The sequence below is a fragment of the Agelaius tricolor genome, unplaced genomic scaffold (assembly GCF_023055355.1).
Source record: "Agelaius tricolor isolate 1412-34295 unplaced genomic scaffold, bAgeTri1.0.p SCAF_10, whole genome shotgun sequence".
NCBI lineage: Eukaryota > Metazoa > Chordata > Aves > Passeriformes > Icteridae > Agelaius > Agelaius tricolor.
Window position 1 is genome coordinate 8,964,786 of NW_027269270.1, and position 20,690 is coordinate 8,985,475.

Consider the following 20,690-nt stretch of genomic DNA (forward strand, 5'->3'; position numbering starts at 1 on the left):
ATTTCTCCCTTGTACATGGGTGTGATAGCTGATCTCTAGGCACTGGACCACATGTAGACACACAGGAAGAGGTATTTAGCTGTTAAAAAAGCAAGCATTGCCTACACAGCTGTGCTTTTGTTCTAAGGGAAAAGCTCCTGGAGCAAATGCTGTTGCACAGTGAGTACTGACTACCCTAAGTCATAGGAGTTCCCCTCCTTGTCTTTTACCTTCATTTTCCATTGCTAGTGTGCCAGCCTTTTGGATATTTATAGTATTGCCATAGGATAGAGGCTGGGTAAGTCACTGTGAACTTGTGCAACACTATTGAAAACACTCCCTTAATCATAATGCTTCTCTTAATGTGTATTTTGTCTGATTTCAGTGGCTTTTCCTAATAGAAACATCTCCTATTGAAGTTGTTCAGGGGAAACTGTTCTGCATTTTAATGGGAGCAGACTTCTTTGCTGCCTTTGAAGTTACTCCATCAGAAATAGAGGGAAGCTAAAGTTAGATATGCCGTATTTTCTTGTGTGCCATTTCAGCCCTCCTCTGCTGTCAGCACAAGGCTTTTCACAGTGAGCTTGGTACTGTAGTGCCAAGAGGCACCATGAGGGAAGGGAGCAGGACAGCAGAGAGAAGTGCAGAGGAGGTGCCATTTCATGGATGAAGGCAAGATGATTTCCATCTTGCCATAAGGTTCCAACCCTCCATCTGAGAAGGTAATAAAGCATCGGTACCAGTACTTGTAAACTTGGTAGGACCATTGTGGCTTGAACTGTAAACTTACTGTGAATATACTTTAAAGTTTCAGAAGCAAATCTACAGATCAGATGTTAAGTCTGAATTTGTATCAGCTGCATTAAGACAGTAATTATAATAAAATCTTAGCATCATTTCTGTTGTGAATAAGGGAGGGCTTTTTCCTTTGTTCATGTTGTTCTGTGGTGGTTTTTGTTTGTATTTTGTTTTTTATTCTCTCCTAAACACCAGAAGTTAGTCAAGGCTAGAGAAAGTGTTCATTGCATAAGACATAGCATAGATGTCTAAGGGAAAATTAGATTATCAGTCATTTTTACATATTTCATGTTCTACTTTTAGATTGTGTGTTGGAAAGAAGTGGGGTTTTAATGCCAAATTGGGAACATTGACTGACTTTCTCTGCAGTGGAGGCTGTTGTTTCCTGATGGAATCATTTGCATATGTTTTTGCCCAGTTTTCTGCCAGTGCAGCTTGTGCTGCAGGGTCTCCTGCAGTGTACAATTTAATCTCTTGCTTTTATTTCACTGAAGTATATGGGTTTCAGCAGGGGTAGCTGGGTGAAAGTTAGTGTCTGCATTATACTGGAGATCTGCTTAAGTGATCTAATGGTTCCTCCTGGCAAAGTCTGTGAAATGATAATAGCAGAAGTAGAGAGAGGAAGGGGATCAAAGGTGGGTGGTAATGCAGGATTCATATAAAAGGGAAGCTCTATGTATTCTGTCTCTAGAGCAGAAGCTGAAGCAGCCCTGAAATTAAAGTAAGTTTAGAAAACTTGAGAAAAATAAATTATGTGGTTGGTGTTCTGACTGGAAGTTGTTCTCTCAGATAAAAGGCTAGAGAACTCCCTTGTACCTAAGGCAAGGAGAATTTCTTGTAGAATTCTGATGTAGTGTCCTTGGTATCAGGAAGAAGCAAATTCTAGAGGATTTATAGTGACTTACCTCAGCTGTGAGAAAGGTCTTTAGAACACTTTATAAAATGAAGACACATGAAACCTTCACTTGCAAAAACCAGGGATTCCTTCTCTCCACAGTAGTCACTGCCTTCTCATGAGACTGTCTGATCCATTCAGTCTGTAGTCATATGGCCTTAGTGACTTTATTTACTGTCACACAACCTCTTCTTTCCTTGTAGATCTAGCAGTGGGTATTTGAGAAGATGAGCTGCTAGCACTCACTCACAGATGCATTAATGCCATTGCAGTCTCAGAATCAGTTGATTGTCTTTTCTCAAAACTCTCAGTATCTCTAAAAGCCTACCCAGAGCTGAGCATGCTGCTGCAGATGAGCCTACTGTATTTATCCAGTGTGTTGGAATAATTTCCTCTAATTTCATATTTAAGAGTTCTCAAGCTTAGTTTGCAGGATCAAATTTCTTCTGTTAAGCATAGTAGCAGAGTACTTGAGATTTCTCCCCAGCATTATTTCTGACCCTGTGCGTGACCAGTAGGGATTTCTTTCCTTGTTTAGCTGGGGTTCTTTTGTCCAATCACACATTACCACCATAGATTTGTTCTCCCCTGTTTTTAACCTTGTGCATTCCTATTCCTTCTATTATATTCAGTATGCACTCCTTTCTTTCTTGTTACTTTTGCTTTCTTTATGGTGCATTAAGTGATTATTTCTTTCATCCTGTGCCCAGAAAAAAGATAAAATCTGTGTTTCAAAGATTATGCCCAAAGCTACTTAAAAAAAGATTTGGTGATTCAGACATTCAAAAAATGCCAGAGAAAGGCCAGCTCTAGTTTCCTGTACTTAGATTTTCATGAGCTCTTATCTTGCTGCCTGTCTGCATGTCTCTGCTGGGACAGGCAGAGCTGTGTCACTTGAAGTCAAGGCCTGTCTAGATGCCAATGATTCTGAAAATTGCCCAGTGTACCATGTCACAGTTGTGTACCCCCTCCTGCACTGATCTCTTGTCATATTCTTCATATGTAAATTGATACCCCAACTCTCAGTACAGTTTATTAGATATGCAAAATTTCTGTGTCCATTCAAGCACTAATCCAGCCAATTGTTTGAGCACAAAAAACCCAATTGTTTGCTGTAGCTTCTCTGCTGCTTTACTAAAACAGTGACCCTTTAACTTATTTTTACATGATCTTTACTTTTTCTTAAATTTTTCTTGAACTTTCACTAGACATTTACTTAAAAAACCCTCCCAGTACCATTTGGGCGTAGTATGAGCTACAAAGCAAAGAGGATTTTAGAAGGATTCATTTAGATACATAGTGTTGCCTGCTTGCTTCTTAGCTGGTTTGCTGGGCTTTGTGGTTTGGAAGAGCTGTTGTGTGGGAGTTCTGAATTGCTTTCTCTTCTAATTTCATGTTTGCATTCACAACAGGCTGCCTGTTTTAGTAGTCTTTTATATTTCTCCCCAGTGGACTATATTTCCTGTTTTCTTTGTGAACATCACCATATGTAATTGCTTTACCATTCTTGCTTTCTTCCTGAATGATTTGGAACTATTTTGGAGCCTTTATCCAGATATACATCCCTCTCCCAAGTGTATGAGCTCTCTTATGTTCCCAGGTTAGTCCTGAACAAGACTGTTTTGAAGTCCACATATGCACTTTCACATATTTTGTTTTTTCTTGCCTGCCTTTCTGTTGCATTTCCTTGTGGAGTCTTGACAGCACTATTGCAGTGTCTGTGCTGATGCTGCAGCTGTTTGGAACACACAGGTATCTGAGGGAAGTGGCTTTGTGCTGTCACTTCAGTTATTCTCTAACTGGTAGTCCTGATTATTGATGACGACCAGATCTAAATATAGGGTCTTTTTGGATTTGCTTGTGTATTGGTTTTTATGTTTTGGTTTGGATTTGCTGGTTATGATTTTTTTTCTTTTTTTTTTTTCCAAATGCTGCATCCAACTTCATATTTCATAAAGTAAATAACTGAATAAATGTATAACTTCTGTCATTGGAGCCTTAAATGCCTGAGGTGCTTCCCGTTTCATATTCACAGGGCTGAAGTTGCACATAATTAAAATCCTGTCATTTCAGCATGAATTATTTTATTGAATCATATTTTATTCACATGCCTTTTCTCTTTCAAGGTTCTCTGGTATGCATCAAACACTTGCACATTAGTCGTACAGTCTGCTGTAGCAGCTTAACTTGGATTAATTTCTTATGCTTATTAGTTTGTGAAACAGCTCTGGTTTTGAGTTTTAGCTTCTATGTTTTCCATGCTTCACTTTCTCCTCTTCTGTTTTTGTTTTTTCCACTAGAAATTGTCTAGAAAGATTGTCTTTTCAGTAGATACTTTTATGTCTGGTCCTAAATGCAGATCAAAATTCCAAAAAACAATACACTGTATGTGTTAGGGGATTAAATGTAGCATGGTTACTATAATTTACTTGAATAGCTTTCCATTATTCACATCCTGTTATTCTCAATGCCATATTCCTTCCTAATATTCTTAATGGCAATTTCTACCAATGCAAACAAGCAAAATCAAATAAACGTGGAAGAAAAGTCACTTTGGAAATGTAGAAATACTGTCCTTGGTCAGACAGTGCTGATGAGAGATAGGGATTTGTTTTGTTTTGTTTTGTCTTCCCAGGAAAGAGCAGACCGTGCTGCCTGGAGTTTCTTCAGGCACTGTGCAAGCTACTGCACAGTTAATATCCTGGGATGGTCTGCCAGAACACTTAAACCATGGACTGTAGAGCTGTGTGTGGGCATCCTTAGGCAGTTTTTAAAATAAAAGGTACCAAAGTAAGTCCCCATGGGGCATAAGGCATAAACACTTCAGAGGGGTCAGAAAGCATATGTAAATATATGACATGGTGGCACAATTATCCTGGTGTCTAAAGTATTGTTTCAATTTTGCTCATCTTTCTCATGCTTAGTTCTTGGACGTAATGAGAACAATTGTCCTTTTTGCTTTCTACACAGCTTGATGTTTTCCTGGTTATGACTGTTTAACCAGATCACAGAGAGTGGTTTAACAGTGCATCTCATGCACCAACACTTTAGTGTATTTGCAGTGAGGATATGGTACAGACACTTAACATATATATCACCAGTCTTGGGTTAATACAGTTTCTGTGGGGTCAGAGCCTCCCTGACAGTATTTGTGCCTTTAAAGTGTGCATTTTGCTTGTTTGAGGCCTTCTGTTTCCAAAAGCCTCAGTACCTAACGTTTTGCAGTGACTTCAGCAGTGCAGCTGCCTAATACCATTCACTGAAGACAGCTCGTGAAAAAAAACATGACTCAAAACTTCTTATAAATGACTCTTTGATTTCAGTGTGCTTCAGAATAATCTGCAATTCACTGATAAGCCTGGGCACTCAACAAGGTAAGGTGCTGCTGCATGTACTAGCCCCAGTGCTACCAAATATTCCATAGAAGTACCATGGATTACAGAGTTTTACTTCTGCTTTTAAGTTCTGTGAATTTCTAGGAATTCCTTGTTTGTGTTGGGTTCGGCCTTTTGTTTGTTTGGGTTTTTTAATTAAAATTATGACCACAGTGCTTGTCACATTGCTGACTTTATAATTCCAGTTTCAGATTCCTTTTCTAAATCTGAGCCTCAATTTCCCAGTTTGATAAGTTTTCTTAAGTACTGCTAGGAACATGTTTTTGAGCCTTACTGTCCATGTGGGTTTTGTTTCAGAGCAGGAGCAATGATTTTCCTCTTTTCTCTGAGTGCAGTCCAAACCCCAGCTTTGCATGAAACCTGGCCTGTTCTACCCTCTCATGGTCTTGGAACAGTAAAATAGTCTCTCTGGTGTTCTGTGAGGAGCAGCCTGGAGCAGAGCTGTATCTACAGCCCAGAGCAGCTGTATCCTGCTTTCCTCAGAGCAGCAGAGCTCTCTGAGCCAGCCCTCTCCATGAACCAAGCTATCCAGTGTTTGTATTTCAAATACTGCCCTGACCTATACACTAGACTAAAGCTTCCTGTTCTAATATTGATTTAAGACTGAAGTATCAGTGGCTTCTTTTTTTACATTATCATTCTCTTTCTTATTTACCAGTTCCCTGGGATATGCAGAGGGCCATAGTCAGGCCTTCCTAGCAGCCAGGATGAGAGGAAGGGAAAAGCACATGAAGGACGTTTATGAAAAGAGGCAGAGCTTGAATTGCCATGCAACTCACAGAGTATTTTGGTTCAGCAATCAAATTGTGTACTGTACTATTTGCCAAAAAAGAAGAAACACAGCACTCATTCTCTTGAAAGCTTTCTCCTGCAGGAATTTGTTAGTTTACTTTAAGTTTCATATTATTTATAAGCTCTGACCCAGACTTCTCATTAACTGTTCCCAAAGCACTAGAAAAGGAAAGTAGAAGGACTTCCTGCTTCATGTATCTGGTTAACAGCTGTGCCTCTTAGAGGAAGGAGAAAATAGCCAGTAGTGATAAAAGCTCACCCTGCTCGCCCTCATAGGGAGCACTGCTGCAGTGTGAGCTGCCTCTCCCCAGGATCCTCACATAGCGGCACTCACTACAGTGCTCTCAAGTGCAGCTTACTGAAAACACTTTTATTGTGGGCAAAGAAAGGCTTACTCATTCTCCTTGCCTCACCGTTGGCTACACATTCCCTCTATTACTTCTTTGTTGTTTTTAGTTTTTAAAAAACTGCTAGGCTGGGCTTCAAGTACAAATGCTCAGAGGCTATTGGGTTCTTTGCTCAGATACTGCCCTGGCTCATCAGTTGTTCATGTTGTGAAAGTGTGAGAAACCAGTTTTATTGCATCTCTGCATGTGATCAGCCCTGCAGTACTGGGTTGCCTTCTTTCAGCAGCAGTTCTCCCTTGTGCAGCCTGTCTCTGCAGTTGAACCAGTGCTTAGGCAGCCTCCTGTCCTCAAATGAGTCTTGTTACATCAGACCATCACCTGCACAGCTGCTGGCATCCTGAAATTACATACTCATCTTCCCCCTTAGTTTTTTGTAGTTGTTCTGATCCAGTGTTCCTGAATACAAACAGTAAAAATTATAGCAGTGGCTTAATATTAGTTTAATGAATTAAACTCTGAGATCTGACTGCTTTCGGTTTGTTTGATTCTGACTTTCTGAGTTTATATGTTCATTAAAGGCACATTTGGGAACGCTTTTCTCTGGGATATTGAAGATAAGGATGGTGTCTTCCAGTGCCACCAAGACTGCCCCTAGTTCATATGCTTGTAGGAAATCAGCATTTAGGATCCATGTGAGGTATGATGAGAATCCCAGGAGTTGATAGCAGGGTTTACTTGTGCTTGCAGATGGGGACAATACACAGGCATGAGCCAGCTGACCAGCCCTGCCTGTGGAAAGAAAAAAAATATCCTCCGATCTTTCCATCTGTGTGTTGGCAGCTGAGATTCTCTTTTCCTAAGCGGCACATACCTCTTCAAGGAGGTGGTGATATTCTTGCCCAAACTGTACTTTGTAAGTCAAAACCATCTAAATGCAATTCTACAGGTTGCTGTCTCCTGAGGCTTAAACTTTTCCACCTTTTCTGTTTTATAGTCTTGAAAGTAGTTTACCTGTGTGCATTTTTCAGACTTAGAAAGGGAAATAATTTCTAATCCTTCCAACTCAGGAGAATTTTAATGCACTGGGAACACTGATAGTCTCTCAGTATTCCCCTTCAATATATATTATATATATATTAATAGTTTTTTTAATGTGTATATATATATATATATATATATATATATATATATATATACATTAAAAAAACTATTAACAAATCTTCCCACTATTTACTAACACTGCATCTTCCATAAGACAAGGCCAGAATTCATAATAGTCCCTTGAGTATAAACAAGATCAACGTCCAGCCATTACTTTTTCTGTTAGGAAGAAAGGAGTGTAGAAGTGTGTTCTTTTATGGTAGACTGTTCCCCAGAATGTTTGTTCTGTGTCCAAATGAGAAAAAGGATATCTTTATATTTAACTTCACTCAGTTTGTATTTCTCTGTCCAGAGTATTACACTTCTAATGACAATTATGAAATTTACTTCTCACTAAACAAAGAAGTAGCTACACAATGAAACTGGATCTTTTCAACTTCTTTTCAATGAACAGGAAATCCTCTTGACCAGTTTAGTTCCTGCCCTAGAATATAATCTGTGGGCTTTACCTCTACTCATACATGCTTGCATACATCTGTGGAAGGTTGAGGAAATTAATAAAAGTAATCTAGGGAATTTTTAAGAATAAATTCCTAACCCTCAACCAGTCTGTTACCTGGAATTTGTTAGCACTTCTGGAGTTTTGACTGATGGAGCCAGGCTCCAAACTGAGAAGTTGCGTATTTTGAATAGCTTAAGGTAACAGGGATCAAACTGTTAGGAATGTTACTGTTGGTTTATGTGACTGTTAGAAGATCTGGAAGGGGGTTATCTTGATGACCATAACACTGTGCTTCTGGCTGCCTAAGCAGGTAAACATCTCTGTGTGGAGCTACATGTGCTGGTTTCTCAGGTGACAAATCTGTTTGGTGTCTCTCTTTGAAAGCTACCTTACTGTCTTTATTTCCTTAAAAAATAAAACCTCCTATTTTCTGCGGGGCAGACACAGGGGGGTTTTATGTACATTAATTACATGGACATTATGCATTTAAAGTGCTTTAGGAAGGATGTTGCAGTGAAACAGTTGGGTGGAAGTGTTGGTTTGAAGCTATCAGTCAGCTGAAGTCCTAGGTTTTGAGATGTGAAGTTTCAAGCTGTGCAAGACCCAGACTCTCTTCTGTCCTCTCTACCAGCTGGGGTTGTAATAAAGGGGGGCAGAGCAGCCATGGTGTATCTCTCCTCCCTGAGGTGATTGTACTTCCTTCATGTGATGAAGCAGCAGAGGAAAGGAATGGAGCAAAAGGGCTTCAGAGAAACCGGCTTGTGCTAGGGAACCTTTCCTGGAAACATAATGAGGCACAGGATGTGATAAGTAAAGCTCACAGAGGAGGATACTGCTTCAGAAGGCTGCAAGGAACAATGCAGCATCACTTGTGGCAGACAACTTCTTGGGATTAGAATGCATTGGCTCAGGCTGAAGAAGAAAGACAATCTTGAAAGACAGTTTTGGAAAGTTTTTATTGTTTATGTATGGAAAAAATATGTTCTTCCTTAGCAGTTGCTAAGGATTTTGTGAGTCTGCATGCACTGACTAGAATTAACTGTTTATGAAGAGTGTGAAATGCTCCCTAGTGGTAGCATTTATCCACTCCCTGTTTTCTTAGAGGGAGATGAATTGCCTTTGTAGTAAACATCACTCCTGGAGCTGGAAGTATCATGGGATAGGAGTTGTGGGTGGGCACTTGGAAATTGCCTGGATCTGCAAAATACCTTTGTGCCATAAGGGAAAAGGGAAGCTTTACTGAGGAGCAAGGAAGAGCTCTGTCACAGTTTAACCAGGACAAGCTCTCACAAGGGTGAGAACAGTATCACAATGTTAAATATCTCTAAAATGACAAGACCTGGCAGTGAGACATCAATCTCACAATCCTTCACAATGCCAGGATTAATTGCCCAGGATTATGATGTGAAGGTTGCCCTTCTGCCAAGCTTGTTGCCTAATGCATTTGATGTTCCCAGTACAAGCTCTTGCTATGAATACTGCACAGTCACCCCTCACTTAAAAGACTGAGGAACATGAATGTTACTGATGTGAACGGTGGTGCTGGCATTATGAACTGCCCAATGACAAGTTGTTTTGTTCACTTACATGCATTGTGAGGTCAATGAAGTTAATATCCTTAGTAAAACATTTCTTTGAGTCAGACAGAAGGCTCCAATCCAGTCTTTGATTTGAAATTTCAAAAATATTGAACTTTGGATGAGTGGATTTGCACATGACACTTTCATTATTTTGCATTCAAATTCAGGTGGTTTTAATTTACACCAAAATAATCTTTGTTGTACCTTAGAGGTAACTTTGGCCTTGTATATTTATGAAATTCCATGGTAGTTAATTCATGCTGCTGCTAGGAAGAAGTATGCAAGCACTGAAGTAATTTAACCAAAACCAGGCAACGTGGTTTGCTGTTTTGATAACCACTATCTTTTTCCATCACAGTGAAGGTCATCTTATGAACCTCTGACATTTGATGATCATTATGTCAAATGCCTTTTGGGGTAAGTAAAGCAGACAACTTTTTTTAATGCTTTCTTATATCTCAGCTTATACTGAAAATGGAAAATGGTAACTGAAAATATTTTAAACTTTAACTCTTTGTATGCATAGTTCTGCTTCCATTATACATAGTTGCAGATACCTAGAAAAGAGAAACACTATGATCTGCATTATCAAGTGACATGTCACAGATGTCAGATAATTATTAGGGCTCTTGTTACCATGATCAAATGGTTTTGTACATGAACAATGCTGAGAATATATTTATAGAAAGCATATTTAATTCAGAGGTTTTATAAGGAAAAACCCCCTTCTGCATGTTTTTCAGTTTTGTTTCAAGTGACTTGTCATAGATGTAGACATTACAAAAGTGTTTTTAAATGATTATAAGCTCGTACTTCTTTTCTTACAAAATTTTATTAGGATAATCTTACTTTGTTCTTGGCAAGTTTTGTAATCACTTATGTTGATAGGAATTATTTCACCCTTCTGTAAATAACATCCTAAACTGTTACACAAAGCAATGCAACTGTTTAGAAAAGGAAATGCTGTGTCATCATAGAAATCATAGGAAAGATTTAAGTTGGCAGACAGTTCTTGATGCAGGTTGAATGTTGCAAGGTCACTATGTCCTTCCTGCCTGTTATTTGCTGAAAGAAGAATTCCTGGAATTCTTGCTTATGGCCAGAAACACAAGCTTCTTATCTGGAAGCCACTGTGCCTGATGCCCTTAACATTATGGTTTAGGATTAGATCTTGATGAAAAGTGAGAAAGACCTGAAGACTCATCTTAATATAAAAGGTTTCATGCAGTTTTATTTCTCAAATAGTTGAGTCAAATAGATTGCAAAATGTCTCCTTAGCTAAAATGTATTTCCTTGTAATAATATATTCTAAATAAATTTTTTAAAGCGAACACTGGGGAGGAAAGTAGACAACCAAGTGTCCCTCCCTTTTCTCTGGGTTTATGTATGGAAGAAATACATCTGTGGCTCTGTATTCATATACCTGAGACCAGTGGATGAATGTTTCTTAGGAATCTCCTCCAGAACAGCATATGTTATACACCACTCCTGCTGTATTCTCAGAGCCTCACAAGCATAGGAAATAAAATGTACTTCCACTGCTCTTAGGATTATGGTTTCCATCACAAGCCAGGGAGCAGTTCCAGAGGCAGGCTCTGAGAGCAGGCTCAAGTGTTGCCAGCAAGTTCAGAACACATGGTGCCTCTTTAGAATCCCTTCTTGGAGAAGAAGGATCCTTAAAATAGACTCCTTTTCTGTAGCACCATATGTAAGCTATTATCAATCAAAACTTTTCCAAACTCATTGTTTAACTTTCTATAAAGGGAACCTTCTCAAGCAAAAGGGAGCCTCCACCTTATGAAATGCAGAGGAAATGTACTCAAAACAAAGGAGGAGTCCTCCATTTTAAAACCCAGAGAAAGGTTTAGAGGTACAAGCAGAAAAAGGGTTTTATGACTGTGTTTATGTATTTCATATCCCTAGCAATGTGCCTCTTTAATCTAAAATTATAAAATCACACAATGTCATCCTGAAGAAGAGAGTTCTCTTGTTCTGGTTATATTTTTTGCTGTGTTTTATAAAGAAGCTAGACAGTGGCTCACTGAAAGCATAGTTAGCCTTAGTAACTTAATAATACCAAATTTTGTTGTTTCTTTAAGCACAAAGCAAGCTCTTCCTTTGGCTGCTCAGCATGAAAGCAGACAGTTTATGAAGCACCAGCTCTCTCTCACTGTTTGTGTAGTGTGAGCAGCACAGAGCAAGTGGACTGTGCTGGGCTCTGGGCAGTCGCCCATGGCCCCCACACAGAGCCTGAAGAGCAGTTCTGGGCATGGGACAGAGCTTTGGGACCTTCAAAGGGATTTTCAACCCTCTATAACTATTGCTGCTGCACTTTTTTTTCTTTATGGTTGTGGCAACAGTGTTTATTTCTGTCTTGGAGGCTGGCTGCAAGGGAAGCAATTTTAGAGGCATCAGGTAGATTAGAGCGATTTCTTGCACTGTTGCATAACCATCACTTATCTCTTCTAGACAAAACTTGCAGTGCAAACATGATATTACCTCCTCAGGGAAATTGTAGCTGAGTTGCAAGTTTAGGCTTTGGAAAAAAACAGAAGTGTTTTGGACCATCGTTTCTTCTTTCTTTTAGTCCTGGCTTTTTTGGAGGTACAGAAATCCCCAGTACATTAACTTAGTGTCTTTTAAAGCTGTGTTGCTACAAACACAGAGCATGTCCTTACATGAGCTGCTGTGCCAGAACAGGGCAGAGCTCCCATGAGCTGTCTTCTGAAGTTACCAGAGGCTGTCTGGTGAGGCCATTTCCTGGAAGGGTGTCCTGATCACATCTATGAGGTTTCTAGGATGAGGTTTCTAGGGAAATGCTAGGATTTGAGTCTATATTGCTTCTGACATGCAATTGTTCTTCAAGATGATCTCTGTCCATTTTACATACAGTGAAAATCAATAAAAAATAATAGGCTTTCTCTGCACCAAATAGGTGCTCAGACCCTCAGACTCTACATGACTGGCCCATGCTAGAAAATAGAGCGTGGTTGTCTGCCACCTGTTTTGGACAGAAACATGTATCAATACTCAGATTAGCTTTTAGCTGTGAGACAAGAAATTGGTCTTACACAGTACAGGTCACTGAAGCTGATATTTGCTAGCAAATATTTCAGATATGCTCAAACAGGGTGGGATCTTAAAATCCTTTTTTTTTTTCACTTAAGTACAAAACTGGGCTAGGTGCTGTTGGAAGTCTCAGAAGATGTCTGAACAACTTTGCATGTCCAAGCCCCTGATCTCTGGGTAGGGCAGAAGGGACTTGTGCTTCTGTGTTCTGTGATCCTGGGCTTGGCCTGTAAGAGATGTCATGATGTCATCTGGGACTTCAGAGTTTAGCTTCTGCAAAGTGGCTTTTTTTTTTCTCTTAAGCTGTTATGTTGAGAATTGATGTGTCAGTTTTCAGCATTTTGATGCACAAAGTGAAGCTGTTAGTCTTATTAGTTCAGTCCTGTAAATACTGCATTGGCTTCCAAAAGCCACGTGTAACTACTCATGATGTATTTTCTAAAACTGCTCAGCAAGCAATGCCTTTGAGACAGGTGTGATTTATGAAGTAATCTATGTGTATCAGCCAGCTCAGTTCTTTCAGTTCTTGATAGATGGCTACTGAGATTAGTTATATGTGCCTAACAATCATCCAGGAAATATGCCTAATCCAGGAAAAGGGTAAGAGGTGTGAGAGGCTCTGTGCCAAAAAGCTTCTGGCTAAATTCTGCCATACTTCCAATGCAATGTCCTGTTTCACACCAAAACCTGCCTATACCGCAGTTTGGAACAGCATTTTAATAATAAAATTGAGGTTTTCAAGTTCACACCAATGATTGACTGATTTAATTTTGACTGCATAATAGCGAGTTGAGAGCTGAGTCCCTTAAATTAATAACATGTCATTGCTTTTGGAAATAGTTAATAACCAAAATAACAAATCTGGTCAGTGGAGAGCATCTACTTCCAGAAAGCTAAAATGGGAAAATAATTTGAAGTGAGGAAGTTCTTTAACATATTACTTTGAACAGCAGCCCAGTTAAGAAAATTGGATCAGATTCACAAATCAAAATGTTGCATTTTTCCACAAAGCTGGATCTCTGCAAAGAAAAGCAGTGTCAGTTTGAGAGTACCTGTTTTCTCTCAAACTCTGCTAGTCTTTTGAAAACTCCAGGGCATGCTTCATTTTAGTGCAGATTTTTTGAGTCCCTGCAGGATTTCACTAAATTAGTAATACTCCCTACAGGGAATTTTTCCTTTCTGATCTCTGCTCTAAGCAGTTAAAAAAAACAGGGGTTAGTAATGGGAGCTCAAGACTGATGGTAGAGCACATTATGGAGGTGGGCTAGCAAGGGGAAAGTGCAGATGTCCAGGATGTGGTTCTGGCCATGCTGTTTGTAGTGCCTGTGCTCTGAGCAGCAGCAGTGCAGGTTAGCCTGGCTGGCTGCCATGGCTGTGGCAGCATGGCTGGCTCCTTGTACAGGAGAGCACTGCAGAGAGCTCTGGGGGCATCTCCCAGTTTCAGTGACAAAGCTGTGCAGAGAGCAGCTGTGGCACAACGTGTGCTAAGTGAGTTCCCAGATGTGCTCCCAGCATTCATTTTCTTCATCCCAGACACGTTTAGACACTGAGGGGATGGTTTAGACTATTGACCTGGCGCTGGAAGTTGTCCCCTGAATAATCACTTCATCTCTGGCATCAGCTAAGTGTATGTGTTGTAACTTTATGGAACTCTCTTATTAAACTAGTTGAAAGGGGAGTGTGGGTTTTGTTTGGCTTTTTTATTTTTCCCAATAATTCTGACAGGAGGTTGTTCCAGGTCTTTAGCAGTTGCCCATCTCAAGCATAAATATTGCTTTGCTGATACTTCTGTGACATCACCTTTTTTCACTGCCTACTGCACCCTGGACCCCACAGTACAAGAATGAGTCTGTCTGCTTGAGATATACTTGTGCACACCTTTGGGGGAGCACAGAAGTTTGTGGGTCACAGATGGTATGAATAGGTTTAGTATAACTGGGACACTTGTTTGATGTGCACCAGAGAGTAATTAAAAAAAATCAAGCTCCTGTCTTTGTCTTCCAATCCTATCTTCATTGGAGTTGCCAGACAAAAGAAGGTACTTAGCTGAATCTTGTACCATAAAAATAGACAAGATGGGTAGCTATAGTAATGGAAATCATAGATTCACACTAACCAGCCCATTTTGGACAAAGCCAATATCCTGACTTTCAGGTGGTCAAACGTGGGTGACTTTCCCCCCTGCCTTGGGCATAGTATTTTATACTGGACAAAATTATCATTTTGTCTATGGATTAAATACTTTTCTTTAAGATTCTATGTATCTTTCTAAGATTTTTGAATGCTTATCATTAGTCTATATATTTTTGAGCCCAGAAATACAATTTCAAAAGCAGGAAGTTGTTTGCTTGTTGGGCAACTGAAGTCAGTGTTTTGCTGCAATGCTGTCTATACCAGGCATAGCTGGTAGTGGTGGTCAGTTTTTGCCATTTCAGTCACTGTACCTTTTCCACTTTGCCAACCAAAATGTTTAGGATTCCTATCAAGCCTGCAATTACACAGGAGTAAACAGAGTAAGAAGTATTTTTACACAGGTGTTGGATCTTTAACAAAGTAAAAATTGTTACAGATGTATTTATCCAAGTTCACTAGCATGTAAACCCTTTGATTGTTTAGTTTATTGAGCATCTCTAGGTTTAGGATTGACTCATCCCTGTATTCAGTTACATGGCCAGATGCCCAGAACTGTTGTTTTGCAGAAGATGTGGTTTACAGTACTGCTCCAACATTGTGTGGGCTTGTTCTGCCCACATGTGCCTACAAGTATGTAAAAAGCCAGCTCTTTGCAAACTTCTTTGTGTCATGTGTCCTGTGTTAAGCACAGTGTCCCACTGCCATGCCACTTCCACTCAGGGCCACCTGTTTGTCTGCATGGATGGTAGCTCCTCCCAGTAGTGATCTCAGCTGGTTTTTAGTTAGAAGAATAATAGTTTGGTGTGACTTTTGCTGTCTTTAAGACAAATTGCTTGCTGTACTACTTGAAAAAAGATTCATGTTTGCCCCCTTATTTTTATTGCTTCTCTCAAGACTGTTTCCAGAGAATTTGCACTTTTATCAACTCCTGCTTATACCTGCAGGAATCACAAGTAGCACCATAGGAAGCAATGATGTCATTTGAGAATGTTAGGAAGAATGGTAGTAAGGTGTGCACAGCAATGTGTCATCTTCTTGCCAAAGCAACCTGTATGGGCATTGATATCTCTGTGTATCTTTCACTCTGATCCTGTGAAGTGCTGTTGCTGCACTGGTTGCAAGTGAATTTCTGTGAATGTGAGTTTAGGTTGTGCAAGGCCCCTGCATATCAGAAATGTGAACTAAAGTCCTGTGTGCCTGGTCCATCATCAACACAAAATGGAATGGCTCAGGTTAATCCACCATGGGGCACTTGAGCAGACAGTAGTAGTACCCAGTATATGGGCTGTCATTCTTTTACCATTATGGAATCATTATTTTATGGTTTCTGTAGCTGTTTGCTGTTTATTATTGATTAGTTTTTAAATTTGCAGAACAATGAGGAAAACATTAACTCAAGTAATGTATTCCTGCTCATCTGTGCAGATTCAACCTTCTTGATCACAATTAATTTTCCTCATTGTCTTTCAGCCATAAGATTTAGATCTTGTCTAAGGAGTGAGAAAAATACCCACAACTGGACATACATTCACACTCACTGTGGCAGTCAAATTATAGGAAAATGTGGCCATTATGACATATGAGAGAGCAGACACAACAGAAATGATGTCTTCTCTTTTTCAGTCCCTTGCTAAAAGCATGAAGCCAGTACAATCCATCTATCATCGTTGTCCTGGGATGTTATAGCCAGGCCTCCAGGCTGTAATTGCTTATTTTGTGGCAAGAAATCACAGCTATTTTTGCTTACATAATCCTCAAGCCAGTCAGGTTTTTTAACTGGCTTTTCCTCATCCCTACTTCTACCACTGTAAATTAGAGCAGTCTTGAAGCTGGTTTGGTGGTACATTTACTACATGTATGGCTGTGGTTGACTGGAACACTTGTCCTCTGGAGTTAATAGGAAATGTTTTGACCTAAAGAGAACAGGCTGTGTAAATCCAGACCTAAAAATATACTGATAACTTTTGATTAAGTATAAACTCTACAGAGATCACCTGACTTTTCTGGAGAGGTGTCACCAATGAGGAGTCAGCTGATGGTCTCTGTTGACGTGAATGTCAGAAATACCAATAAAACTTGTAGAACTTCCAAATTTAAACTTTTCTTTCAAGTACACACATTTTTCTGTGTTTCAAAGGAGGCTGTTACTGGGTTTTTATATGTGCTGAAAATTTAGAGTAATTTTTCTGCTTGTAAAAGAAAAAAAAAATATAAAGAAGCTGACAGCCATAGCCAAGAAGTACATAATGCAAAGTGCTTGTCCAAACACATTCCTTCTAACTTACACCACATCCTGTTAGTCCTTTAATAGATCTTGTATGAATGGATAAAGCAGATTAGAGGGTCACCAACACCCCAAGCTATTTCAAAAAGACCTTAAACTAGAATTCTACCACCAGGACTATTCATTGGAGTTGGCTATAGTGAGTGTGAATGCAGATCCAACTTTGGACATTTTTCTCATTCCTTGGAGATCTGAAATAAGAGTGAAAGATTCTTAACTTCAAAGCAAAACAGACAAAAAGGACTTCTTTGGGTATGCCTAAATAATACTTACATTGAAGTAATTGATTTGGGACTGCTAGTAAGGCTGATTCTTGTGATTAAAATCAATGTCTGAGAAGGAGCCCTGTCCAGTGTATGAGAGGAAATAAACTCTTAGCTCAGGCTGGAGTCAGTAGTTTGGTCTTGAGTAGACAAGATCTGTGCTGGGATCAGTCTCTGCCCAAAATGAGCTTTCCCCTGGGGAGTTATGATGAGGTCAGTTCAGGCAGCTGTGTGATAAGCAAACTCACTTCCTATCTGTCTGAATAGCCATATTTTCCTGGGTTATGCCTCCACAGTATAAATGTGGCAGGAGTAACTTTCTGTAGAATAAGGAGTGCAAAATAAGTTCTGCTCAGGTCCTTAGAAATATCTTTTGGGCTTCTTCCTCTTCATTCCCACCCTTCCCCAAATTCAGTCGAAGTAATTTATCCTCTCCTTTTCTGAATGCTTTCCCTTCATTCACTTTGAGATGTAACCATCAGATGGTCACAGAGCTGTGTGTGTTTATCATTGCAGCATTTGCAATGTAAATGACTTGCAGATGCTCTATGGGCTGTATCCAAACTTGGCTGTGTCAGTTTTAACGTACACATAACAAAACCACATGACTCTGGACAGGCCTCAGTGTAATAAACTCTCTAGGTTCTCCTCCTGCATAAACACTTTTATGTTCTTATTAATTAGAAACAGGAGTCTGTTTCTTTCAAAGTTCATGTGATAATTATCAGGCCAAAGAATGAGGTACATGCAATATCTGAATGGTAATATGTTGATAATACTGCCAGGGATCTGAAGTTTATTTTTTGGGAAATATATGTTTATGAGTGTGTTTGTGTATATAAGTGTGTATATATCTATAAAAGTTAAACAGGCATAAACAGTAAAGCTCCTGGAATATTTGATGTGGTGCATTTGCAGTTAATTAATTTCAGTGTATATTTCACATGACATATTGTTGACCTTAAACTTTAGTGAATATTTTCTTGCCCTTATATCTTAATGTCTTTCAGCACAAACAGATCTTGAAGCTGCTTTATGAATTGGCAACAGCACTGTGACTTAGTGAAATAAAAATATAAGAGCAATCTGGTAATAATTATATAAATCTCCACTCAGAAAGGTCTTTAGGTTGGCTGTAATTAGGAGTATATATCAGTAACTTCTGTTTTATACCACTGACGGCAATATTTGAATGTGAAGTCTTTTAAATAGCTGTGGCCATTTTAACTTTGGGCAAATGGGGAATAACTTTGTTATTGATCATTTATTGACAGATAAACTTGTACAAGTAAGCAAGGACATGGTTTGATTACAACAGTCCAATTACCAGAGTAAATTTTGTCAAGAAGTTCTTACCTGCTGTGCCAATCAACAAATAATTTTCAGAATTTCCTTTGGTTATAAGTCACCATAAACTGTAACTTTTTGTGCACTGCTGTCATGTAAGTTGCAGATGGGTGGTGATACAGAAGCCAGAAAGAGGATGGAGAGAAGGCAGATGGTAATGAAGGAAGCCCCCTCTGGCATGAAAGGGTGTGTTTGCATGTTGCAGTGATGATGGAGGTAATGAAAAAGCAGAGATTTGGGGCCCTTAGTAGGCCCATCTCTTGGGGCTGTAATGTTATTGGAGAATAGTGGGAAATTCAGATAAATGTTGACAAAAATTCCCTAGGCTTACTGAAGAAGCCAGAAATGTTGATGAATTACAACTAGTTGATGCTGACTGCTTCATAAAGACATGGCCTGGTTAGTACATATCATCGAGTCTGCTTCCCTTCAAAATCTCATCAGCATCTATTGCAGTCCCTATCATTTTCCATCTCCAATTTATACCAATTTCAACTCCCCAAGAAGAACAGATTAATATTCTCTTGTTTAAATTTCCCTTCCTATCAGAATCCCACAAGTCTTGCTGCTTTTGTCCTGCTTTGTGTGAAAAGAGTAGTAACATCTCAAGTGAACTTTTCCATTTAATGTTTTTAAAATTACTTTGTGCCTTTAAAGGATTGTGTGCATTTTCTCGAAGTCTTTAAAATTCAACCTATTTTGGTTTTTGGGAATATTTTTCCTGAATGTTGTATTTTGTAATTCATATCTGTGCCTCTTCAGGAAGATGTTAAAATGGCTGTTTCAGGTAGTTGGTTGGGAGCTCCTTTCAGAATCTTGGTTCACTGCACTCTGCCCACCACTGATATGAAGGGGATAATGCTGTCATTTCATTGCCCTTCTCTTGGCTGTAATCATGTACATGAAAAATAGATGTATAAATACAGCAGGTTCTTCCCATGTTAGTGCTGTAGGTTGTCTGCCTTTCCCATCTTTTCCTCTCTCTTTAGAGAGAAAGTACTCCAAATATATTCTGGAGACCAGGACTGTATTTTGACTGTGTAATTAAGAAATGTCAGCTGTGTTAACCACAACTTAGTTTAAGGTTTTCCTAGTCTGGATTGTGGCATGTATGAACTATAAATGCTTGAAAGTGAGCTATTTGTGAAGCTGTAAACCTGGATCAGAAGATTCCGAGTTTGGTTTCTGCCCCTTCTGAAGTTTTTCATTATTTTGGATTAAATGGTTTCATTTGTATGACCCTCCTGCCTCCAGACAGTAAGGACTGACTGGTCTGCTTTTCATCCAGTGCTTTCTGTCTGTGTGCTCAGACCCAAGCACCAAGGCACTCAAATGTGAACATGGCTTCATTGATACTGAAGTGCTAGATTAATTCTGTGTTTGTACAGCACTAGCAGATGAAAAGCAGAGCATCATTTGGGACATCTAAGTACTATGGTGATACAAATAATGATGGTACATTTTACTATATAACAGAGACAACATGCATACTCTGGCAGTGAAGTCTGTTTTAGATAATTAGCTGCATAGCAGATTGGAGAGAATGCAATTAGCTATAATCACTAATGAAAAAACATGACACTTTGACAAGGAAACAATTTAGGGGATTAATCTGCAGGATGGATGTTGATTGTGATTTCTAAAGGAAGTAAAAAGGTCAATACTGATACTAGAGTTTGTATGGCATTAAGATAATTAGATTGAGGTATCTTTTTATTTTGAAAAGGTCTTTAGTAGCAAAATAATATTAGTTCTTCAAAAACTGTCTTACACTGAGGTGAAAATATCAGTTAGATATTAGTGATATCAGTTCAAAAACTCATGCTGAATAGAAATCATTTGACAGCTGCCTTATATATTGTACTGCTGTTGGGACATTGAGCTGTAACTGCTTTAAGTGGTATTTTTTTTAATCATTTAAAATATCAAGCTTTGTTTTTCCAGTCAGTTTCTATACTGTAGCTCAATTGTTATTTAAATAAATGTCTGTTCTGTGTAAACTGTAAGAATATTAAGTATTTCCTGAATTTGCTGGTTAAAGCAAAAGAAAAACTGCATTTTTCCTTGGATTGATTCTGTTTGCCATTTGTCCCTGGCCCTAATGGAGAACTGGAGAGAGTGGCTCATGTGTCTAATGCTGGATGGCAAATTAAAGGCCATGTGTCATTAGGGTTTTGGTTTTCTTTTAAATTCTCAGCTGAGCCA

General features: G+C 39.1%; 1 protein-coding gene across 1 annotated transcript in view; it reads left to right on the forward strand.

The window, feature by feature from the left end:
• Positions 1-236: 236 nt before the first annotated feature.
• The window catches only part of SPATS2L (spermatogenesis associated serine rich 2 like), a 138,260-nt gene continuing 117,806 nt past the window's right edge, over positions 237-20,690 (forward strand). Inside the window, exon 1 of the mRNA XM_071434593.1 lies at positions 237-701. The gene's annotated coding sequence lies outside the window, so the exon portion shown is untranslated. The remainder of the gene's footprint in view (positions 702-20,690) is intronic.